This window comes from Leuciscus leuciscus, assembly GCF_965113295.1.
Source record: "Leuciscus leuciscus genome assembly, chromosome: 11".
Lineage (NCBI taxonomy): Eukaryota > Metazoa > Chordata > Actinopteri > Cypriniformes > Leuciscidae > Leuciscus > Leuciscus leuciscus.
In genome coordinates, this window is record NC_138735.1 from 19,555,978 (window position 1) to 19,583,153 (window position 27,176).

Consider the following 27,176-nt stretch of genomic DNA (forward strand, 5'->3'; position numbering starts at 1 on the left):
AGCAAATGAATTGGAAGTCTTGCATATTCACGTAAAATAGCTTACTTCTAATCTGATAGATGGCTTTGGACGACTCTCTGGATTTACTATAAACTGGGAGAAATCTGTTTTTATGCCTTTATCTAATGGTCTTGACTCCATTTTTCTTCATAATCTGCCCTTTAGAGTATCCCATGAACATTTTTCTTACCTGGGGATTAACATCCCCAGAAATCCAAAACTTCTCTTTAAACTTAATTATATGGATCTGATTGGCAGGCTTAAGTGTATGATAGATAAGTGGAAACTTCTCCCCCTCTCATTGATTGGCCGTGTCAACATTGTTAAAATGGTTGTGCTCCCAAAATTTACTTATTTATATCAGAATGTGCCCATCTTCCTCACTTCTTCCTTTTTCAAGACGTTAGACTCTATTATCATGCCCTTCGTCTGGGCCTCCAAGCCTGCCCGTATTTCAAAGGCCCACTTACAGAAGTCCACGGAGGAGGGTGGTTTAGGCCTGCCTGTCTTTCTGCATTACTACTGGGGCTGTAACGCCAGAGCATGGGTTTTCTGGAATCAGTCCACGGCTGTGGGGTCAGAGGTGTGCGGTCCCGGCCCTAGATGGCCTGAGATTTAGCTTAGTAATGCTGTGTCACTTACTGGTGCCTCCTTGTCAGCCATTCTATTCTCAAAACCTGATATTAAAATTAAATCGTTACGGAATAATTTCTTACTCTGCAACTCTATGAAAATTTTAAAGCAAATCAAGGTAATTCTGAACCTCCCAGAAAAGTCAATTCATGCCCCCATATGTCAGAACCCCTGTTTCAAGCCTGGTATGATGGATGCTGTTTTTATGCAATGGTCAAATAAAGGTATATCTACTATCAGAGATCTCTACATTGATAATTACTTTGCTTCTTTTGCCCAACTCCAGGCTAAATTTAAACTCTCTACTAATCAATTTTTTCGTTATCTACAAATTAGGAATTTTGTCAAGCATACTTCTTCTCTTCTAAATGCGACCCCCATGCAACATGACTTTTTTGATATAATGACCACCCCTCCCACCTCCAAACATTTGGTCTCTCGGTTTGTTAATCTCTTCGTTGTGGCAACCCCATCTCTCCATATTAAAGAGGCGTGGATCAAGGACACTGGCGAAGTTATATCTGATGAGTTATGGGCGATAGGTTTAAACAGGATAAAATCATGCTCTATTAATGCTCGACATCTGCTCAGTGAATGGACACGTATATGTATACTTTTTCCTTTTTATATTATGTGTGATTGCTGGCTGTTTGTGTTTGTTTATTTTTGTATTGTTTGTATTATGTATGTAAAAAATCTGCATAAATAAAAAAAAAAAAAAAAAAAAAAAAAAATAGCTTACTTCTGCATATATAATAAGGTGGATACATTAGAGGATTACAGCAAACAAATTTGGTCATTAAATAAGTCAATTAATTAATAATGTCAATGTAATATCATCAAATAATACTAAGTTTTGAAGTAACATTAGCATTAATCCAAAGAACACTTTTATTTGTATTGATATTCTTATTGTATTTGACCTGAAATAACAACATTTATTCAATAAATGAAAAATGTTTTGAAAATTTTGGTTTATAGTTAATAACAATAATAGTTAAATTAGTTTTTTTCTTAATTTAGAGGCTCCATATCTAATGTTGCCTAGGCCCTTGGGCACTAAGTAAGCCAGAACCAACTGAGGATCTCAGGTTACCTAAAATAATATAATGGCCACGTTGTGTCCTCAACAAGCTAGTACTAGGAGTTCCCCCAGACTAACACAAAATGGCAGACATCAACTTCGTAACTTATGCAGCCTGAATTACACTGTCACATGTTTTAGCAGTTTCATGGCGGCTCTCAATAAAGCACCTTAACACAAATTACCTAGAAGACCTAACAGTATTTGACAAATATGGAATGAACAAATATGCAATATCAACTTGTTAAATACTCACTGTGAACGTCGTAGTTGTTCCGTTTTCTTCACTAAATGATACCTGGTGAGTCAGACCTAACGATGCTGGGTTACATGGAGAAAAAAAAAATTATAACAGAAAGCTATACCTAGAGTCTCATACATTTAATATAATCATAATAAAGTTCGATAAAATTATTTAGTTCAATAAATAGTAACAGAGATTAGTATGGGCTAAATTAGGTTATAAAATGCCATCATGCCAGCAAAGGTGTGAATTCACTGTTATTCAGCAAAATACAATGTTATGTATGTAAAATATACTGTGTCCTAAAGTAAAACATTCGGAGAATCGTTCTAATTCGTTTAGCGAATGCTTATCGAGCGCGGTAATGTAATACCCATGTTTTTCGGTTTTATGTTGAAATTGAGACCTGCACTCAAATTAATGTACACAAGACTTAATAAATACAGAGTTCAGTACTCACCATAACTTAAATGATGGAAAATCTGTCTGGAAATGATGTTCTGTCGTCGTCCTCAGCATCGACTTCTCACTCTTCTGCGCATATACATTTGAATCCACTATATCAACGGTTTCTCTCTGACGCATGCATATACGCTTTTTTTTTGCAGGGCTTTTTCTCAGCAAACACAGATTTTTCACTTCTACTTGATGTTTAATATGTTCAGTGAATATTTTTTTTTAATTTTACCTTCAGACCTTAAGCTAAAATTACCACAATGCATCTTTTTGTTTGGGGATAATTAGTTGGAAGCAGAGTCAATATTTAATTGTCAGTTTCCCAAAATTTTCTAAATATATATTTTTTACAGTGTAGTTGTCACAACAAGCGAGAACCTCCAGGGAATCACTCCTGTTAAACAAACGATGAACAGAGAAGAGTCTGCTGGCAAAAAGAGAATGCGACAGAGCTCGTAATAAAACAAGAATCAACATTGGCTTGGCTTTTCGGAGATGGCAAGTTCTGAGATATTTTAAATGTTGTTAAAGCGGCACAGAGATGCGTTTTTACTACTCAACAGGTGAGTAAGATATTTTATTGAACAGATAAATTGCCATATCAAGCCCTCCAACCAAGTTCATTGCAAAGCATTATCTATTGTGAAGGGTCATTTCATTAAGGTTGTTTTAGAGTCTATTAATGGCTACAGTAACGTCTTAAGCTAGTCAGCTTGAGATTCTTTCCATCTAAACTGGTTAATTCTCTTAAGTCTAGTAGTGAATGTTTTATGAGCAGTAGGATAACCATATTCATCCACACAGTCACCCAGAGCCAAAGCACAACCAAATGTTCTTCCGCAAAATGCATGCAGTTTTGTTTTTAACCGCTAGAGGGCCAATAGTGTAGGCTACTTTAAATCTTTCCCCACCACTGACGGAATTTTTCGTCATTTATGACAATGCTTCCCCGCCATTTATGGCAATCCATGTTTTCACTGTTATATGGTAGGGGGCGCTATTATGCATCTTCTGAAAGAGTACAGAATCTCTGTATCAAAACAGGCAAAAAAGAAGAAACACGCAATAAAAAGCATTGCTTATGCACGTTTTAGTCTTTGACAAAAACAAGATTTTCTGGGCTTCTTGTTCAAAATGTTGCTTTTTTATGAAACATACCCACATTCAAGTGTTGATAAAAATTATATTTTGTGTTTGACTGTTGCGCTTGAGTCTTGCGTCTTCTGCAGCATCAAACTGCGTTCTTGACCTTGCAGTTTTTTTGTTCTATTTACCCATGTCTCGTGTTTTTAACTGCAAACGAGTTCTAACTACGGATCTATATAAATAAATAAAAAGGTGTGTCATGAAACTCTAGATCGCACAGGCTAATAAGTCCCTAACTAAACCTGCTTGCAATCACATCATTCTCTATAGCACACAGCTGATTGGTTCCTGCTGTATCAGTAGCCAATGAGCTCGCTGCTCAATCTTCAAATAGTTAGTCAGCATTTGCTGTAGCAGTGCAGCGTGCTTTCAGAAACCCTCCATCTTCCCCCGCTCCACCTGTATAGATCTGCAACAGGTAATTAATGTATGCTGTATTGTACAGCAGCAGCAATAACAGCAGCAGCAGCATAGCAGAACTATTCTGTCAAAACCAATTTTATCAACATTGCAATATCCATTACCATGCCAAGAACTCGTGTTGTCATGACAGAAATTCATATAATTTACATAGATCAGTGGTCTAACACAGTAATCTGGATTTTGCATAAACTACTAGGCAAATGTAACCATATTTAAGTATTCTAAAGTATTTTATCTAAAATTAGATTTTTTTTTTTTTTTTACATTATGGTAACAAGAATATTAGGGGAAATGTGGTGTTAAAAAATTAAATAAAACAAAACATATGTTGGGTCCTATTCGTGATAAAAGCATAAGCACTGCATATTCTGCATATCTAAATGGAAGATCTACAAACATATCATCAGGGGTGTTCACTCACACGCGCACAGAGACATCATTTCATCAGCGCCCTTTGTTTCTTTCTGTATTCTCTTTTCTGTTTAAACTGAGTCACGACTGAAATTCATCCCCTACTGTTCAAACCTCTCTAGATTTTCCCAGAATTAAATGGAAAATCTTATAAGCAATGTGCCTTCTTTTTTCTCTGGGAGAGAAACAGTATTTTATCTCATTTGAACGTGATTACCAGCCTTGTGCTTCTGGTTCTCTCTGTTCTGTCTCCCTGCGTGTGATTTCATTCTGATTTGGCAGGTGGTAGGTGTAGAGTGTGTCACGATCCTGCAGCGAGTGGTAATCGCTCTCTATATACAGCACCGATGAAACAGACGGTGAGACACTGTTCATTCACAACTCCGCTGCCAGATCTGAGTCATGAGAGAGCGAAAGAGAACAGTGTCCCACTAAGCAGTGGGAGAGATGCAGTGACCTCATTCTGAGTCATGAAGCATGTACCCTGACACAGGCCTCCGTCACCATGTGCACTCGTAGATCATCAATAACCTACATACGGATAATACTTATACAATCTGATTTTGCAGATCAGATCATTTCAGTGTAGTGTTCAGCGTAGAGAAGTCTGGCTGGGATTTTGTCTTAACACTTTTAAAAGCTGATTATTTGCTTAAATCATTTAATGTGCTGAAATTGGTGGTTGAAATGAATCTCTCTGACATTAAAGACCCCATGGAATCAAAATGAGCATTTTGTGGCTTTTAGTCTATGTCTGTTCGCTTTGATGTCACCAATAGTATTTGCTAGTATGCTAAAATTTTGTTGACAAAACATTGCTTATATACACTGTGCTGTTAAAAAGTTTTTTTAATGAAATTAATACTTTTATCAAGAATGCATTAAACTGATCAAAAGATATAAAAAATATTTACAAAATACTTTTGAACTTTCTATTCATCAAAGAATCCTGAAAAAAATATCACAGAATCCACAAAAATATTAAACAGCACAACTGATTTCAATATTGATAAGAAGAAATGTTTCTTAAGCCCCAAATCAGCATATTAGAATGATTTCTGAAGGATCATGTGACTGAAGACTGGAGTAATGATGCTGAAAATCCCACTTTGCATCAAGAATAAATTACATATTATATATCACAATATTAATGATTTTACTCTATTTTTGATCAAATAAAATAATAAAAGCCTAAATTAAATCTGTTCATCATATAATGCGATCGCGTCTCTTCAGAAAATTAGTTTTTGCTTAGCTGCCAACGATCTCTGAATTCTGAAAATGAAAGAAAGTCTTATGGGTTTGGAACAACATGAGGGTGAGTAATGAAATTTTTTTTTAAACTAACCCTTTAATTAACGGATGCACAATATCTAGGTAACATAACAGTCACATTTTAAATATATTATATTTAGATTACCTTTGCGGTCATCTAACACTCACTTAAAGTTAATCTTTAAAAAACATAAAATTCAATTTAAATTCACTGTACAAAATGTTTTATTGCATTTAATTATTATTTATTTATTTATTGAGACAAAATAGTACCGATTTTTAATATCAATCATTTATCACTTATCATACACAACATGAAAATAAATATTAGCTTATAATTATGAATGACAATTCTACTATTGTGTATCCCTAATACACATTTAAAATTGAGTCATTCTCTTCCAACAAAACAGTCCAAAAATATTGATGACTCATCCTACACTACACAGATTTTTGTCCAATAAAGTGATCTCTAGAATAAGAATGCCCCATGTCCCTTTCCTACTGTGATCCATTTTTCTTCCCGTCCAAACTTGTCAACACAGGAAAGAAATCTAAACGTGTCATGTGATTTTATGGGGCTTTTAAAGGCAGCTGTGATCAGAAAATGGTTTTTTGGGGTTTTTTTCAATACGGGTTTACAAATGCACAATAAGCTTGTTTTTTCCCCCACCCGCAGTGATAAGTCGAGTCTGAGCCAACAGGCTAATAGACCCACGGCGTGCCACTCAAGTACAGTGTTCACAACACCAGTATCAGTTTGGCTGCTGCCCCATGACTTCTCCGAGTTCAGGTCACCTAGCAACCGCTCCCCAGCTATTTGAATTTTCATGCATCACTTTGTCTGCAGTGATGTCACAGTTGCCCTGGCAACCATATGCCCGACTTATTGTGACACTTACACTGTAAGCTATCTGTCTATGGGCTAATGACATTTCCAGAGGTTTAGGAACAAAGCATTTCATAATGCTTTCGAATGTTGAGCGATAATGAAGCTCTAATTTGTGCATTCATCTAATTACCTCCATTTCTTCAAGGTATTAAACAAGAAAACAGTTCAAATAGAAAGAATAATAAGGGAACTCCTAAACAGCACGACAATAAAATAAAGCATGCAGCTTCTCAGCATCCCCTACTCAACAAAAGCTGTTTCAGTCCAGATAAATCACACAAAAATGGCTCCATTATAATTCCTCGTATATTCACGCTGCCAAAAAGTGAGGCATTGTTATAATCACGCAAATGACCAGTGCTGCCCAGTCAGTCAGAAAGCCACGGGATTGAGCTAAACATAGAGCAGGTCAAAGAGAATGAAGCACAAACCCACAGGCCTTTTTCTTTTTTAGCTCTAAAGACACTAAGCCTCTCCGCTTGAGTTCCTCTTTTTTTTTTTTTCGTTTCATTGACCAACATCTTCCTTAATCATTGTAATTTCCATAATCCTTATAAAAACATTTAATATGTAGGTCTCTGCCACAATACTGGCAAAACTAAACATGCAACATTAATAGCACCCACTAATGTCAAAACCAAAAGACACAAGGCTTTTCAGCCATGCATTTTGCGACAAGATCATGGCCTTTGAACTCTTAATCTCGACGGGGAGATTGATTTAGTGGCCTTTTGCTTTGAGCAAGGGTACAGACTTGTCCTTTTCCTTCCAGCCCTAACTATAATGATCACTGACCTGAATGTACAAGAACTGAACATCTCGCTTTTGTACGAACCCGAGCCGATGCTTTTGTTCACCTCCCTCGAGAGAGTAAATATTGATGACCAGGACAGTCAGGGGTCGCCGTGGCCAGCGGTAGGAAAAAAAGTGATAATCTGTCTAGATCACTGCCTTGCCAGAGATAATCTGTCTAGTTCAGAGTGTACAGTATGAAGAGGCACTGCTACAACAGAGAAAAGCCAGGCATGGATATACAGGCACAGGAAGCTGGTATCCTCTGCCAGTTTGCCAGCTCCCACAAGACAGCAATGCCTGAATACATGAGGAATGCGGCTGGGAAAAAAAGAAAGAATGACAAAGTGAACATAAAATCAGATTGGGAGGCCATCTATTTGCAAGTGTACTCAGACATGCTTACAAAATTCACTTCTTAGCGGAGATATACATTAACAGAAATTGTCCTCGACGGGGGCTCAAGAATAAAAAATAGCCTAATTATTATTAATATATTAAAATTAATTATTAAACTCTAAACTAAAATATTAAAAAGAAGAACATTAAATACATTGAAATGCATTTTTAAAATAATATAATATAATATAACACCTGTCATTAATTACTCACCCTCATGTCGTTCCAAACCTAAGACTTTTGTTCATCTTTGACACAAAAATGAAGATATTTTTGATGAAATCCGAGAGCTTTCGGTCCCTCCATTGACAGCCTACGCAACTACCATTTTCAAGCCCCAGAAATGTAGTAAAGACATCATTAAAGGACTCCAGTGGTTGTCACAATTTAAAGAAGATTCCACAGGTTTTCAATACTAAATGACTTTAATAATAATAATAAAGTAACACAGAGTAACAGAGTGTGAATAAAACAAACGCAAACACAAATATCGACTGACAAACACAGAGTGAAGGTGAGGAACTTAATAGCACATGGTGATTAAATAAATGACGAACAGCTGTGGTAAAGATTAGTGTCCATGGAAACTAGGGCTGTCACTTTACGGTCGAAAATCGATTGCACAATCGATCGGACTACTAACACAAGTTTCGAAAACGAAAATAGGGAATCTATTTTAACGGTCTTCTCTCGGAGCGCGTCCAGCTCGTCACGATACGCTCACAGCGAACGCGCGTCACACAGCAACTGCAGGCTCTGACAAACACACATAGTAGCAAATTATACTTCTGCATAATGTTTCTCTTTTTACAACAAAAATGTGAATTCTGCCGGTATTCAGACAGTCTCATGCATATACAGATACAGATTCGGGCTACAGTCTACAATCGCCTACATAGGCGAAATCTGTTTGACATTTCTAATCGTAAACACAGCCATGTTGAAGCCTGCTGTAATGTTTTTCATTGATGTTATGGCAGTCCACTCTGCTTATTGTTTTTCGAGAATGTTGCACTCCTGTTTGTCATTGTGCACGAAACTTCACGCCAATAAATCATCAGAAATATTGCTGACTTGTGCGCGTCTCAAGCGCCCTCTTTACGTTCGTCCTAATGCCTGTGTGTTAGTTGTCCATGGATTTGCCTATATTTGGTTAAAATGGAAACGTCTTTAGACATGGAAAATCGATTTTACAATGATTCAATGAACACTTATGTCTCAAAAATCGAACAGGATTTTTTCACAAAAGTAACAGCCCTAATGGAAACTGATGAGCGGTGGGAAATTCAAACAAAGGAACACATGTGATGAATGAAAACAAACTAAAATTCCATGAAAACAAAACTAAGAACAAACACAACTGAATAAGCATGACAGGTTTAACCTCAGTTTTATGAAGTGAAAAAAGTGCTTTGTTTGCAAAAAACAATTTACCACTTTTTACCACTTTATCAACTCCTGCATGTTGTGTTAAACCGAGAGCAGATGTTGTTGCGTGAATGTGCGTTGGAGATTACTATTTTGTAAATAAAGTGGTAAATTATGTTTTTTTTGCGCAAATAAACAACTTGGTCTCTTCATAAAGCTGAGGTTATACCACTGGAATCACATGGATTACTTTCATGATATCTTTACTACATTTCTGGGTCTTGAAAGTGGTAGTTGCGTAGACTGTCAATAGAGGCACATAAATCTCTTAGATTTCAAAGACCGTCATTTGTGTTTCGAAGATGAACGAAAGACTCACGGATTTGGTACAACATGCGGGTGAGTAATTAATGACAGTATTTTCATTTTTGGGTGAACTAGCCCCTCTAATTGAAGAACATACAGTTTTTTTAAACTTCTGAAATTACTAAATGAATTGTAGTTAATTCATTTAATATAAATAAAATTTGTTATTTGTTAATATAAATAAAACCCAGTTTGTTTATAAAAAAAGTTTCAAAACAAGCATTCTTTGTCATAATTACAACAGAAATACCGGAAATAACCTATATCAGGGATCTTTCGAATATTTTGTTAGACAACAGGGGCTTTCGATTTCAGAACCACTGAAGTACAGCCTCTCTCTTCTGGAAGAATAGAACAAAAATATTGATGATGACATCCTGCACTAGACAGATTTTTGTCCAATCAAATGCTCTTTATGAGAATGCACTGGCCCCTAATTCCACTAGCTGTGATGTATCTAAAGGCAATTTAAAAAAAAGCCCTTTGATATGTCACAACCAAAACTTTCCAATAAATACATCAAACTTATGGGATTTATAATGTTTTCCAGTGTCAAGAAGAATACAATGAAATGAGACATTCCAGATAGCGTCCCGCCTGTCTGCCAATCTTCCGAGTGCTGGTTTATCGCTGTTCAAGAGCATGTGATTGAATGCTCGTGTGGAATCTAGAGCTCTGCGTAATGTGACAGGTGATTTGAATGGGGTCTGGAGATTGCTGACAGGAGAACAAACTCATTCATTGTCTTCTCGTGTGCTGCCGTTCGACTCAGTGGCATGCAGCCAAGCTCAGGCACTGCCAATGTCATACAACAACTGAAATGTGCAAAACACATGTTTACTACAAGGCCCAGATAACACAACAAACTAAAGTGCAACGTGTTAGACAGCTATTTCATGGAGACATGCTCTTAAATGGGCCACTGCAGATGCACCAGTAATGAGAATTATGGTTAAGCACTGTAATAATGAAAATGGATCTTAAAGGACTTGACAACATAGAAAACAGCTTTCTTTTCCGTTTTCACTTCTCTTATCTGAGTTTAATGTGAAGAGATGACTATAAGTAAGCCATTTGGTAGATTACTTGTATGTTGCTTATCTGAAACTTCTGACCAGCAATATTGGCTAAGCCATGACTTTAGGGCGGGACTATCTGCTTGTCTGAGCAATGGAAGAATAAAGAATATTTGGGGAAACCCGTTTGAAAACAATTCCAAACAAGACACTTCACCTTTAAGACACCTTTAAGAGCTCTGCTATGATTGGCCAAAGGCCCTTTCTCATGCATTAAAGCACATTACATAGAACCTTTCAAACTTTTATGTAAAAAAATAATAATAATAAAAAAAAAAAATATATATATATATAAAAGATTGTTTTCTGTGATATATGCCCCTTAGAAAAAACATATCAGAGAATGAACGGCTTATTAGATTTTTTAACATTTTTGAAAAGTCTCTTATGCTCACCAAGGCTGCATTTATTTGATAAAAAAAACTGTAGCAACAGTAATTATGTGAAATATTACATTTTAAGCAAGACACTAAAGTCAAAAATGTTGTTGTTTTTTTAGCTCGAACACAAATTTGAGCTTTTTCATAATTGTTTCGGAAAACATCCAAAATACACGTTTAAGTGTTTATTACACTATCTATTTGTATCTACATTCCAATTACAATTTATCTTTAAAAGCTGAAAATGAGCTAGAAAACTTTTTCAGAAAAGATTTTTCAGAGGGTTTATTCATATATAATTTGTCTGATTTTATACATTTTTTAAAATGTTCTGATTTTGGAGTGATAAAAAAAGAGAAAATCCAAAACTCCCTCAGAAAAACCTTTAACTCTATTATGTCAACAAAATTAACTTTGAACCTAGCTTTAATGTTCAGATTTCTGTTCTGGAAAGCTATGCAAATTAGTGCGTATTAAATTAGGTGATGATGGCTCATTTGCATATTTAAACACGACATTTCAGCAAAGTTTAAATACAATTTTTTTTTTAAAAATTTCATTCCTAAAGTAATCAATCAACTGGGGAAGTATGGTGATAACTATTAGTTAAATTGTTTACCCTATTCACCTGTAGTGTTTTGCCCCAAAAAAAGCTTTTCTATTTTATTTTATTTCAAAATGTAACTTAACCCTGTGTAGCAAAGCTGAATTTTCAGCATCATTACTCCAGTCTATAGAGTCCCATGATCCTTCAGAAATCATTCCTATATGCAGGATTTATAATTTGATGAATGGAAAGTAAAAAAAAAAAAAAAAAGGATTTGATTTTTTTTTTGTAACATAAAATGTCTTTACTGCACTTTTGATCAATTTAATGTATCATTGTATTCATTTCTATCAGAAAACAACAAAAATCTTATTGATACCAAACTTTTGAACAGTAAATTATAAGGCTTCAACCTTATACCATGAAGATTCAACTTCCCTCTCCCATTTTTTTTGTTTTGTTTTGTTTTTTTGCCCACTATAGTTTTGCTTTTGATACACTGGCAACACTGAAGGGAAGTTCCTGCAGAAGAGAACTGGGAAATCCATCCTCCCTTCTCTTATTATTAGCATTTGCCGTGATGTCACGATGGACTTACCCTTAAAAAACAAAGCACACAAGCCTTAGGCCTGTTTAAATGTCATTTTGGATTACATAAAATGAGAATGTTAGTCTGTGGGTCATAACAATTGACAGGTACTTGACAATGCAATCAATTCTTCATAACGTTCAACATCAGGAAAATAGTTTACTGTAAGAAGGGATAAAATGCAAGACATGGGACTTTCCATTGCAGGGCTAGCAGAGAAATGGAGGCAGAAGACATATCTACGGTGCCCCTAAAGGGACATGGTGATGGAAAATATGAGATGGGAGGAAAAATGATGTCATTGCTTGGTTCTCTCACAAATGTTTAGAATTTTGCCAAGAAACTTTGCGTTCGCTCGCAAAATGTTTGCTTTCCCTTGTGAACAGCTTCTCCTACATTTTTTTCTATTACCATGTCCCTTTGGAGGCTCCGTACATAACAGGTCTATCCTCACAGTAATCTCACCTAGATAGACACGCTCAGGGGAACAGTTAGATAATCTCGGGCCCTGTAGCTCAAAATAGAAAAGCCCCAATCACACCTGGATATCCTACACCTGCAGATACTGTAGTCAGCTACAACTACTCACAGTTTAGTATAGCGCAAGAAAGTTTTGAAGTGTTGTTATTTTTAACTAAAACTGAACCAAAAAATTTAATTAAATTTAAAAGAAATTGAAATGTTGATTTGGCAACTAATTGAAATATGTACTAAAATTACTAAAACTGAAATAAATAAAAAATTACGCCAAAAATAAATGAACCCATACCATTCTTATTGGTAGCTGAAAGATATTCAAAATTGCAGAAGAACTTAAACAAACACTCAAGTGTTAGCGGATGTGTAGAACTTTCTGAATGGCAGCCAACTCTGCAGATTCTTCTACTAATTCCCTCTATAATCAGGTTATGAAAGGCCATTTAAAGGTCAGGGTGGGTGAAGGGAAATGTGTACAGTTGTTCTGGTAGATTGAACCTTTAGATCAGCTGACAAAGAGAGAGATGGCAGAGACCGTGTCTTGATATATTGAAAAGAGAGGGGAAAACAGCGAGATCTCACATGTGACACCATGTGAGTCTGGCTCCAGCACAGACAGTGAGGGAGAGACAGCTGGGCTGAGACAGTGAAAGAGTGAAAGAGAGACTCACATGCTGATGTTGTGGTCTCTACTAACCAGCCTGACTGTGGGATGGCCCTCTCTCCTCCCCGTCCCCTCCTCTTCCTGCCTCTGCTCCCTGCTTCACCCCTGGCACTCAAATATGCAGCTGGGACAGGGTGTGTGTGCGCGGGCGACCGGGCGTGCATATTTGTGTGTGTATATCACTGTTGGGGAAGCTACAAAACTGTACCCATTTGAAAAAGTAGTTAGTTAGTGCTACAGGTTACTAAAGAAAAGGATCTAAGAGATTAAAGGCAACAATACATTTTAAATATAATTTAAAGACAGATAGATTTATAACCTACCCTAAATATAACTAATTAAACCAGAAAACTCCCAAATATCAACCCCGAGTTGAAAAAAAGTATCAACAGTACGAATACATTTACGAGTTTGTTTGCTCGGCTGTAAAGTTGTGCGCGCAAAATATAATATCTATATAAAAATTAGCAAATTACTCTTTTGCGTAATTGAAAAAATTAAGTTATGTTAACTTGACAATTCCACATAAAACATTTTTTTTCAATTATGCATTATGTTTATTTGCTTAAGTTTAAGGCAACGGGTTTCCTCACTTTTTAAGTGAAGTCAGCTGATCACTTTTTGCAGTGTACTTCTTAGAAATAGTAGTTTGTTACTGGAAAAGCTGCACTTACTTGAAAACAGTCGAGCTACTGTCGAACAGCTGAAACTAAGTCATGTTAGCATTAGCAATGTCTCTACTTTAAGTTATTTTCTCTCCAACAATGATATATTTGTGTGTGGGAGTGAGTGGCAGAAAGATCTGAGAATCCCAAATTTGCATTAAGAATTGAAAAAGAATAGGCCTGTGTCCAGTTGGCCTCCACCCTCCTCACTCACTCATACACACAAACTCTGACACACACCCTTTCAAAACCCCAGTCTTCTGGCAAAACACAAAGAGAAGAAGTGTGCAACTGGTGCGATAAAGCCGGGAATATCTTGTCATGTCGTTGTCAGCAGAACACATTCTCCACACAATAAATCCTCACGCGCCGAGTTCTGCCCCTCCACCCCCACTGAAAGATCACTACTGAAGACCCTCCCGACTCTTTCACATTCACGAGACGGTCCAACACAGCCTTTTAGAGTCACAAAGAGACACAAAAAAAAAAGCTCCATTCACTACCCCCCTCTGCATCTTCTTAGTATCTCACACAAGGACCATATTTAGGGAAGGGAGTGAATTGCTCACCCCAAATGTATTTTGGTGTTTTTTTTGTTTGCTCAAATATTACTCAGAAATAATTTAGACCAGATTTACAATACTTTTACTGTGCTTTTTTGGAGTTTGGCAGTAACAACAACAAAATCAGCATTTACGTTTCATGCCAATGAAAGCACAAGGAAATATCTTCTTTTGTGTTCAATGAAGAAAGAAAATCATGCAGGTTTGGAATGACATGAGGGCAAGTAAATGATGACAGAATATAACTAAATCCAGAAAACACCCAAATATTAACCCTGAGTTGAAAACATAGAAAACAGCAGCATTTAAAGGTGTACCAAGTTTTTTCCCACATTGCAAATGAAAGCACAATGAAATATATTCTTTTGTGTTCAATGAAGAAAGAAAATCATGCAGGTTTGGAATGACATTGAGAATAAATAATAAATTGAGAATCACGATTTTTTTGTTTCAAATAGAGATCACGATTTTCCCACGTTTATGAATGGACAATTCTCCCACGTTTATGAACGGACAACTAAACAAAAGTGCTGGGCAAAGATTAATCGCGATTAATCGCATCCAAAATAAAAGTTTGTGTTTGCATAATATATGTGTGTGTACTGTGTATAATTATTTTGTATATATAAATACACACATATGCATGTATATATTTACGTTTTTTTATGTTTTTTTATTTATATATAAATTATGTATAAATGTATATACAGTATATACATGCAAATATTTCTTAAATAAATACATACATACATATGTGTGTATTTATATATACAAAATAATTATACACAGTACACACACATATATTATGCAAACACAAACTTTTATTTTGGATGCGATTAATCGCGATTAATCTTTGCCCAGCACTAAAAATAACATGTAATTTACTAGAGGTTCTGACAAATGTCGCGCACAGCCAGAGCAGATTCAGCAAAGCGTCATAAAAGGGGACGTAAAATTACCTCATGTCTCAAAGCACATAACATTACAATAATAATGATCGTAAACAACTAACGGAGCTCTTACTTGTACCACCTGACAGCTGCAGATTCATTTCGTTATTGATAGTGTTGATATATATATATATATGTCTCTCTTTCTATATTGAAATGCATAAATCCGAGTCTGCGGTTGTGCACAGCTCCGGGTAGAACGTCATGTGTTGCCATCTTGTAATTATGGTTACGACATAACGTGAACCCAGCAGCATAATCGTTGTTTGGGTTCAGGAGGAACTGTAAAAGGCTACTGCTGTTTGTTTCTGTCTACAACTCTGCATAGCCTTACAGAACGTGCTGATGACGTGTGATGTCTGCGCGAGCAGGTGCAGGAGGTATGGAAATACATATATTGACGGGCAGGTAGGACATTGTATCATTGCACTCGGACTTAATGTAATGATTGGACGAAAATGTTTGGGTCCTGAGACTTCCACAGAAGATATATGTACATGTTTTCATATTAAGACCACTTCTATTATTGATTGCTATCAGGATGTGAAGAGAGTTGCAACCCGAATAACAAAAAGTGTTTATGAAAAAAAGTGCCCGCCCTACCTTTAATTACTGCAGTCTATTTAAAATGTTTATTGATTTTTTTTTTTATCGGTTTGAATGAATGTTTCAATGACTAACTCATAAAGACTTCACTTGTTCCATTGCTGAATGAATCAGTGTTTTATGAACAAATCTCTTGAATGAATGATTCAATGACAAATACATTTTTTCACTTGTCGCCACCTACTGGTGTAACGTTATCTGACGCGCCAAGTTACTTTCAAAAGGTGATTTACCGGTACTTCATTTTAATAGTTACCGTAGACATCAGCGTTTTTATCAGAATTATAAATTTTATCCCAGTTCTTCTGTGATAATATGAATATTTGTACCACAGAAATAACAATACTGTGTGGTTGAAAATACTGTTCATTAAGCTGTTTCATACCTATACATGACAACTTCTCAAATGCAGTTCTCAATGTTCCGGTGTGATTTTGTCAAAGGTTTAATAGACACAGGCGAATCATTGTCATTTAGGAATGAGATTGCGTGGGTGTTTGAATCAAGATCGCGATCTTTTAATGATTAATCGTGCAGCTCTAACATGAGGGTTAGTAAATGATGACAGAATTAAAATTTTATTCTTAAACTTTTAAACTTAAACTTATTCCTTTAGATAGAGATGTATGGTATATCACTTCCATATCAGTTAAAGGCCTATATTAGAGCTTCTTTTTTTTTATCGGTAAGAAAATTGAAAACTATTTATACATTTTATAATTTATTAGTAACAATACTGGAAATTATTTAAACATTTTCAATTTATCGGTAACAATATTGGAAATGTATACATTTTAAATGTATCAGTATTGATCTTTAACTGTGCATGCTAATTTACCCTATTTAGATTACCTAGGTAATTGGCATTATCTAACGCTCACTTAAAATTAGAATAACTGTTAAATCTAATCTTTAACGAATCTCCTTAAATATAAATGTTATACTATAATGTTGTGATGCCTAAATTCAGGTGCTGCACTTAAAATGATTGATTTTAGTTCAAAGTGTTTTATTTTTTATTTAAACAAAAAAGTAAAGAGTTTTAATATCAGGCATAACAGTAATCGACCAGAATTTTAATATAGGTGCATCCCTACTGTTTTTAACAAAACATTATTAATAAAAGTTACTGAACTGAATCTATTAAAGAGCAGTTCCCAGGTCTATCAGAGACAGTGAGACATTAGGACAGAGAGTGTGCACTCTGTGCTAGAGGGTTGCAGCGTGTTCTGGAGCGTCGGGTGCTCGGAGACCAGTTCAATGAATCCTCTGAGGACATCGGTGCAAAGTCTGCCGCTGTCTGACTGTTCCCATGGCAACGGCCAGGTGAGCAGACAGGCTACAGAGCACGGTGGTAACATGTGACTCTCCCACATGCTCAGACACACAGACAGACGTGCATACAGATCTGTCTCTCAAAAGTGTGTCAGTTACACACACTCTACAGCTCTGAACAAAAACGCCAAGCCACCTCACAAAATAAAAGCACACCTAGATAACATAGTGAGAACAGTTTACTACTGGCGCGTGCATGTGCAAATGTCTCGTAATTTAACTCGTTTCTGTGACTGCTAACTAACATTAACAAAGACAAGACTGTGTTTCTTACATTAGCTTGGATGGAAAGACAGTGAAAGAGAGGGAAAGAGGAGAGGCGGGGACATCTGCCTGGGGACTGGAACTCAGAGGTGTCATGAAGTCTGAACATCACGTAATGAACAGAACTCTGACGGCAAAGAGAGAGTGGGAGAAAGAGAGAGAGGACAAGAGGATAATTAGCTACTGTGAAAGAAAAGCAGTCCTTGGCTAACATGAGTTCTTCCTCACCCAGTGCTTAAGGAGCCAAAGAATAGACATTTCTCAGGCTCATCTCACAGCAAAGATAATATACCAAATAAAAAATATTACATTTACTAAAACTATTATGAAGGCAAAAAATTGCTTTTCCATTAATACAAATAAAATAAAATAAGAACTATAAATAAGCACTACAATATGAATGAAAAATAAATAGAAAAAATTAGAAAATTATTTCAGTTATGTCACAAGATCTGGGGCCAGTTGCACAAACAAATAACCAAAATCTTATGGACTGGTAAATATGAAATTGACAAGATCACAGTGTTAGCCAGCACGCAAAACACTGCTTGAAAGTAATGGTGTTAACTGATATGTGACTTGTTTAACTGTAAAACAGAGAGAGAGAGAGAGAGAGAGAGAGAGAGAGAGAGAGAGAGAGAGAGAGAGAGAGAGGACAACTGAGTGTCATACAAAACTGTTACAAAAGGTGAAAACATGCACTGATGCTCAAGGCGGCAGCATGATGCATTAAGAGCTAGGGGGTGTCATTTTTACAGTATGATAATGTTTTTTTTTTTTATTATCTTTTTTTTTTTTTTTGTGATACCCTACAGAATCTACATGAGATATTTACAGGTTTCCCAGAAAACAAAACAAGAACAATTTTACCTGATTATCCAACTCAAAGGTTTTACACCCTCCGGCTCCTAATGTATCGCGTTGCCTTCTAGAGCATCAATGAATGTTTTATCCTTTTGTAATAGCTGTGTAGGAGTCCATCAAAACTGTCCTCGGTGTGAAAAGATCAATCTCAAAATCATACAGTCACTGTTGGAAAGGGTTCAAATATACAGAAGATGATAGAACACCAAAGAATGTGGAGGAATCCTGGAAAGAAAGGATTTTCCTGAAGAACAGTGGGCAGTTATAAACTGCTCAGGACAAGCAAGGAAGTTACAAAAAACTATCACAAAACATAAAAACAGTCATTGATTATCCAGGTAACAATATCCGAGTCTGAGTTCTAATATTCTAATATATAATAACACAGTTGTAATATTCAAGGGTATGTAAACTTTTGAACAAGTTCATTTGTGTAAATTTGGCTATTATTTTGTCTTGTGGACCATATGTAAATATCTGTTCTTTTAATGATCCTTTATTTTGTTAAAATTAACATTTAGCAAATTCTGCAAAGGTGTGTGTAAATGTAATGTGTATAGTCTGTTTTGGTTTAGTTTTCACTGTGTTCTGTTTCTGTTCTGCCTACCTGAGTTCCTAGTTGGTTTCCCTGGCTGTTAATTAGTTTGCACACATCTGTTCAGTTTTATCCTTGATTACACTCCCTATGTATTAAGCCCTATTTTTGGTTCACTTCTTGGTCCAGTATTGTCAATGTTAAACGTGGATGTATGATTTTGTCCTGCGATCTTCGAGTTTTAGTTTGCATATTAGAGACTATTTTGTTACTCATGTCCTTTGTCGTGCGCATTCATTATAGCCACATATGTGACAATAAATATATTCATTTATATTTATATTAAGTATATATTCTGTATTTTATATAAATAAAAAATAAAAATGTATATACACACACATTATCTGCCATGGACGTCCCAAACTTGGACAATTAGATCTACTAGTTATATGATGCCAAATCTGCATCCAGTCCATGCTTAATCATAAATGCAGCAGAGATCCAGTGTGATGGCAGTTACAGTTTATTGCTAAACGCACAATTATATTATAGTTAATAGTCATCAAGTACTGCAGAAGACTGTGATGTTGACAATTAAGATAAGTATGGAGCAGTTTCTGTTAAACCTAAAACAACAATAAATCTAAAAATAAACCTGATAATATATGTATATGCTTGTAAGGTTTCATTAAACTTAAAAGCGAGACAAACACATGCAATGGAGTTCAAAATCATCCATCATTATTTGAGACCGTCAGCAAGTGTCAGATTTTCGTAAGCTAGTGGCTTTTAATTCATAATGAATGACGTGCTGAATGTGTATCTCCGCTACGCATTATTTATTGATAGAATTCTCTTAGCGTCTGCTACTATAACTGGTATGAGAGGCCGCCAGTGCACCAACTGAGGGGAAATGCACTTGCAGTTGCTCTGGGGTCAGAGAACAGCACAGCTCTCATTTTTGGCTTAGGTTTCAAAGACACATGTGGCTCAGGAAATCCCATCAGATCTGTGTACAGCCACTTGAGAGCCCCTGCAGCTCGGCAGGGTGACTGTAGCTATTTCAAAGCCCAGGGCCCATTATTGGCCCATGATGTAGAGACGAATTTCACCGAAGGCCACTGGAAGCAGGGGGCAGTCCACTTTTAGAGCTGCAGGCCGTGGTATATAAGGACATGTTTGCAAATACAGTCACCGGAGTACATTGGAAGGCTATTTTTAGAAGAACTTTAATAAGCGTCCCGAATTAGCATGGGGCAAAATATAACCCATAATATGATTCCCTCCAGATATGAGCATGAGCCCTAGTTTATGACATCATCCAGGGCTTGAAGAAATTGCCATATAGAGAAAAGGGGATTAATTTGATCATTTTAACCTAATCATTAACTAATTTTTGCAGAGTTGGTTAGAAAGAAGAGGGATTCACAGGTTGTTCTGTTATGGAATAACCTCATGTCATTCCTAAGTGACTTTCTTTTTTTCTGTGGAACACAAAAGGATGCAATCTGAATCACATGGTGATCACTGTTAGAAATTAATTGGAAGCATTCAAGCTTTCAAAAGAGTGCAAAAGCACCATATCAATAGTGGGGTCCACTTGGGGTCCAAACCCATTCACTTGCTTTGTGTGAGCCAGAACAGACCGATTCACCGATAGTCTTCTACTGCAGTGTGTTGTTCACCGCTGCAATCAAATGTTGAACTTGCGTCAGTGAGACCTAATCATCGAGTCAGTGAGTCAAGCGTATCAATGAGACCAAATCATTGAGTCAGTGCGTTGAACTCAAGTCAGTGGACCGAATCATTCAGCCAGTGCGTTGAACTCAAATCAGTAGCACCAAATGATTCAATCAGTGAGCTAAACTCAAATCAGCAGCAACAAATCATTCAGTCAATGAGTTGAATTCAAGTCAATGGGACCGAGTCAGTGCGCTGAATTAGAGTCAATGTGTTCGAATCATTGAGTCAGTGAGTTGAACTCAAGTCAGTGAGACCAAATCAGTGAGACTGAATCGCTGAGTTACTAACATGAACTCAAGAACTGGATCACTAAAAATCATTTAGACTGGTTTTGTGAATTAAATCAACTGATTCATTGAAAACATAAGACACAAATTGATTCATAATTTGTTCATGATTCGGACAACGCTACTCATGAACGCACCAATTCTTGATGATTTTCAAGGAATATAAATTTCATGAGGTTGAAAAATAATGACAAATTTTTATTTGGGGGTAAACTATTGCTTTAAATGTTTGGATGCAAGATAATTGGATGCAATCATTCTTAATCCAGGTTCATCCTGCTCACCTTCAGTCTACCCCAGTCATGTCTCATAAACTCAAAGGACGAATGTGACTCATCTGCCTCTCTGTCAGTCCAGACTGATCTTCACATGTTGTTTAGATGCTGGAGGACATGCGCTCCTTTTGCATCTGATTCCACTGGACAGGAGTGACTGACCTTGTCTGTGGACACAGAACTGCTGTGTTTATCAGTATTGAGGAACCTGTCACATCCATCTTCAGCTAATTGTCGCATTAGATTATTGATGTCAGGTATGAATTTGCCTTAACGACACAGGGGCTGCCAAAACAGCTCTCCATAAAGAAATCTATAGGCTCTGTCAATTCTGCATGCTGAGCGATTAAGCTAGCCTCACTCCCAGTCTAACTCCCCTTTGATGTCCTGGAGCACATGAAGGGGAAAATTGCTTTCACAAGGTAGCAGTGAGTTTGGATTCCATCACAGGGACCTCTTATTGGAATGTCAGCTTTGATGAATGGATCCAAATGAACATTCTCCACATTGGAGGCCTTTCGTTGAGGAAGTGGATCGCTGCTGCTCTTGTTCTTCAGCAGCTGCTATCTGCGGATCCCTCTCATGGCGGGGGGAGGTGATGTGGGTCTGCATAAAAAAGCTCAGCTTGAGGTAATTCATACCACTCTGATTCAGTAGAAACACTGGGACAAAGTAGGCCTCTAAAAACCAAGGTCAAGGTCGACCTTTACACTTCCTGCTTCCTGTTCAATTGCTGATGTGGTTCAGATTCAGATGACTCCAGAGAGATCTCAAAATGGACGACCGGGCAAGCATACTTGGTTATTTAATGAGTTATTTTGAAACTTTTGAGCATTCAAGTTCCAAAGTGAACTAGACTAGCAACCAAATCCAAGACAAAACTGGCAGGTATATTAGTTTGGGGTCAGTAATATTGTAAAAAAAATTTATAATTAAAATATTTATTCAGCAAGGATGAAATATTACAAAAGATTTCTATTTCAAATAAAAGTGATAAATCATAAATGGCATTTTATAATATATTAAAATAGGAAAACTGTTATTTTTAATTTGTATTAATATTTGATTATTTATTTTTACGGTATTTTTGAAAAAATCTTGACTTTTGTACTCTTTTACATGCAGCCACAGTGAATGGGGACTGGACTTAAAAAGTGTTGTTATTAATATAATAACTGTTCGGAACTGCCTTGATCAGTGAGTTAGTGAGTTGAACTTGAGAACTGGGGGCGATTGTATAAACCTCTAAGACTAGTCTTACAAGTTAGACATCAATTTATTTTCTTTAAGACGGTTTATAGCTTTTTTAAATCAGTTACATAAAAACGTAGATAAGCCTACTTTGATGCCGAAAACTAAGACTGACTGCCCCTGACTAACTGCTAGTAGGTCATACTAGAACTTAAGACACTGACTTAACATTATGGCTATGTTTATGCTACCGGCCGCTGGTTAAGGTTTTTTTTTTTTTTGGAAACAAATTATTCAGTCTGGTTTTGTGAAATGGACCGAATCATTAAAACAATTTCTGTGAATACGGACTTAATTTCGGTCTGTTTCTCACACAAAGCTATCAAAATACTTCAGAAGACTGACAACAGAGTACAACTTATGTGGACTACTTTTATGGTGCTATTTAGAGCTTGACAGCCCCACTCCTCATTAACTTTCATTATAGTGAAGAGAGTAGCCATGGTTTTCCTTAGAAATTCTCCTTTTGAGTTCCACAGAAGAGAGACAGTTGCAAGGGTGTGGTATAGCATGAGCATGAGTAAATGATGACAGAATAAAAAAAAAATTGGTGAACTACCCCTTTAAAGACCCTTTTGGACCAAGGTTGAGACTGAGAGTATAAGAGTTGAGAGCTGCAGCTCATAAAACTACCTAGATCAAGTAAGTTCTTTGTCTTATGCTTGTTTTGGACAAAGGCTGATGAAGACACAGCCGATCCCAAATCAGATACCACAGGCAGACCGTGTCGTACGCCAGAGAAGGATAAACATAAGCGCCTGAGAGTCTGCAGTATTTGTGGTGTGTACTCCCATGTTCTCTGCAGCGTTAATTGCTGCTGTTGTGCTATAAATAGAGCGCGCACATCCACGGCCAGGTTTCTTTGTCCCTCTCCTCTGGATTCAATATGCCGCAGCTATTTCTGTGAGTGCTGCACTCCAAAATAGCCGCTATTGAGCTCTAGTGGATCCCAGTGTGATTGCCTGTAGCACTAAAAATAGCACCTGTCAGATATTTTCTCCTGCATTCAGATGAGCTAAAGGGTATTAATATCCACCCGCGGCATTGTCATATCCTGCAAATGATCACACATAATGTGGGTGGAGTGTTTTTTGGGAGTGTGCGTGGCTTTTATGATTGTGTGTGTGATGATGAGTGTAAGCTGACATCATCCACTCAGACATCACTGAGTTCGTTCTCAGTGACTTCCTGTATATAGCCCAGGAAACCGCACTGTGATCCCATATATGTGCACTGGAGCTCTGTATGTAAATATATATATATATATATATATATATATATATATATATGTGTGTGTGTGTGTATGTGAATGTGAATGTGTATGTGTGTGTGTGTGTGTGTATATATATATATATATATATATATATATATATATATATATTAAGGGTGTCATGATTTCGATTTTAAATCGAAATCGATCGAAATTAATGCTCAATCTCGATTATCGAATCAAAAAATGGAATCGTCGATGCTGCCACGCCCCATATGTCACGTCAGCTCGGCTTGCCTGTAATAGGTAAAACTCCTTTTCTCGAGAATATTGAAGCCTTTATTTTAAAACGCAGCTGCACAGCGAGAGCATCATAGCTCGTCTGAGCGAGCTGATTGGCTGTGCTGCGTCAACTGCACGAACCTATGGCGAGTAGGAGCGCTTGGCGCCCTGCCAACCTCGAGCGCGCCAATTTGGACGCGGCTGAAGTGTATAAATTCAGAGAAAACTCGCCAAAGGACTTTAGGTTTAAATCGACTGAAGCGAAGTACCTGATATGAGCGAAATAGCACGCAGGCAACGCAGTACTCGTTCCCTTATCTCTAAGGGAACCGAGGTTGCGCAAGTAACCAAGTACGTTCCCTTACGAGAACGTTCTCTCGTACTGCGTTGCAAACGCTGTGGGAACCCAATTTAAAACGCCGTGCTATTCGCCTGTGACTGCTCTGAGGAGTCCAGGGAGCCCCGGGACTATAATAGGTAATCAGAGGTGGAAGTAACGAATTACAACTACTCACGTTACTGTCATTAAGTCGTTTTTTTGGGTACTTGTACTTTTTTGAGTATATTTTTAAATCTGTAATTTTACTTGTACTGAAGTACATATAAAACTAAGTAATCTACTTCGCTACTTGTAAAATCACATTTCGTTACTGAGTACAATTTGAATTGATATTCAAATCTTTGACCGGCATTTCGGTAGCCAATAAAAATATTTGATCGTAAACGGACCAATAAAACCCCTGATATTTGGACTGAATTAAAGCCGCCGCAGTCGCAGCAGGTTTTGAAGAGCTGATCATAAGTGAAGGAGGCGAGGAGCTCAGAGTGAATGGCTGGACTGAAAGTTTAGAGAAACAACAGTCTACATAGTAGTATTGTCAAAATATCTATATTTTGATACATATCAATACTGAAATATCTGTCAATACTCATTTTGGCCAATACACCGATACGATACCAGCTGCGCGTTCTCATTCTCTCATCTCAACGACAGCGAGTTTGACACACCCGCCTCCTCTCAGCGCGGGATTGCAGGTAGGCCTATTAAGCATAATTGTATTATTACCTGCAAGTTTCTATGGCATATTTTAATGGCAAATGTCACGAGTGCAATATTATAACGCAAGGGCACATTCATGTAATCGCAGAAAACTGGACGCGAGCTCTCAAATGTACGAATGAACTACTGGACTCGGATATTGAGTGTGCGCTCTCGGACTGTGTCATATCATGTGCAATCGCGAATCTCTCCAAGTGGTTCTCACTGCAGACTCAAATGACGTCCAGCTCCAATCTCTCCATGCTCTTGAATTAAACGTTGTCAAAAGTTATGAAAAATCTAGTCTTTTTTGCAAATTAAATTCAGTTTGAAATCAAGCTTCCTTGTGCTGTGTGTGAGCTATTGCAACAGTAAACGACGTTACCCTATTGTAAAGACAAATACACTGAGTGAGTAAATATTTAAGTTAGATTATTGTAATGGTTATTGATCAATGTTTAAATATGTAAACAAAAGCCTAAATAAAAATCTCACAGTATAAAGTGGATGTGTCTCTTCAGAAGACTTGAATTAAACTTTTCCATTCAAATAGATCACTGTTACAAAGAGTGTTGTGCTTTTCGATGCTTGAAAATAATGATTGCCTTGACAAATGGATGGACAAAAATGTAGATATTAAAATATTTAGGCTAGTATGTGGTAGTTTTCCCGATGGTATTACAAATTATAGGCTAGGCCTACTGAATACCGACATATTTCATGGTGTCATATTGAAGTTAGAAATTCCAGTATCATGACCACTAATTAATGTCCTTCGACAATAAGGTAAAAACGTGTTAAAAGTAGCTATTTTCTACATAAATCTATGATTTGGTTGAATATTTATTGGTAATACATGAACTATTGCCAGCTAAAAAGTAACTAGTAACTAGTAACTAGTACTCTAGAGTCGTTTTTGAGAAGAGTAATTTGTACTTTTACTTAAGTACTTTTTTGACACCAGTACTTTTACTTGTAATTGAGTATTATTTCAGCAATGTAACGGTACTTGTACTTGAGTACAAATTTTCAGTACTCTTTCCACCTCTGTAGGTAATAGGTTATATTGTTTAAGTTTCCAATTGACTGAAGATATAAGTTATTGTTACATGTTGTTAATAAACGTTTTAAATTTGACAATGTAGTGTGTGGTACATTGCGAACAAAGGTCAGATATTATTATATTGCATAAAAGTCTAAAAATGGCATAGCTTGTGCTTTCAAAAAAAAATTTTTTTTAAATCGAGAATCGAATCGAACCATGACTTTAGAATCGAAAATGTAATCAAATCGAGGATTTGGAGAATCGTGACACCCTTAATATATATATTAGAGCTGCACGATTCTGGGGTTTTTTCATGACAAATTGTATTGTTTGAAGTATAGAGATCACAATTCTGACATTATATATATATATATATATATATATATATATATATATATATATATATATATATATATATATATATATATATATATATAAAAATTGACATTTAGGAATAAGATCGCATAGGTGTTTGAATCGAGATAACGATATTTTAATGATACAATATTGTTATTCATCCAACAGCTGTAAGTTTCTCTTCTGTTCCTATGCATAAACAAAATACAGTGCTGAAAGCGCCGTGCTAATGGATAAACCCACTTACATCTAGTTGTTGTATTGGCAGAGCTGCATGTTGTGTGCAACTCCCCCTGAGCTCCTGTGTCTGTCCCCTCTGACTCCAGCCATTAATCAAACTCCCCGCAGTCAGACCTGCATAATGCAAACCAGAGCTGACGACATGTGCAGCCCCCCGGCTCCTACCCACAGGAGAGAAGAGGAGAAGAGAAAAGAGGAGACAAATGTAAAAACAAACACATCAATAATTATAATTTCAATGACATGAATCTGTAACAGTGGGGTTTAATCCATTATTTGTTGTCTGGCATTATGCACAAATTATTTTCCAGGAAAAATGTCCCTTTTAACTACACTGTTCCTCTTAAAGTCAACATGAAATGGTGTGTGCGACCCAATTTATATCTATAATGTGACATTTCTGATTGAAACAGGACATTTAATAACATACAGAATGCACAGAT

The 27,176-nt window shown here is 36.6% G+C and overlaps 1 long non-coding RNA gene across 1 annotated transcript; it reads right to left on the minus strand.

Moving 5' to 3' along the window:
- On the minus strand, positions 1–26,888 carry LOC309509276. The gene is made up of 3 exons (XR_014209841.1): positions 26,741–26,888; positions 1,974–2,038; positions 1–47 (listed from the first exon to the last, which is right to left on the minus strand). It is a non-coding gene; the product is annotated as an uncharacterized lncRNA (long non-coding RNA).
- Between the last annotated feature and the right edge of the window lie 288 nt (positions 26,889–27,176).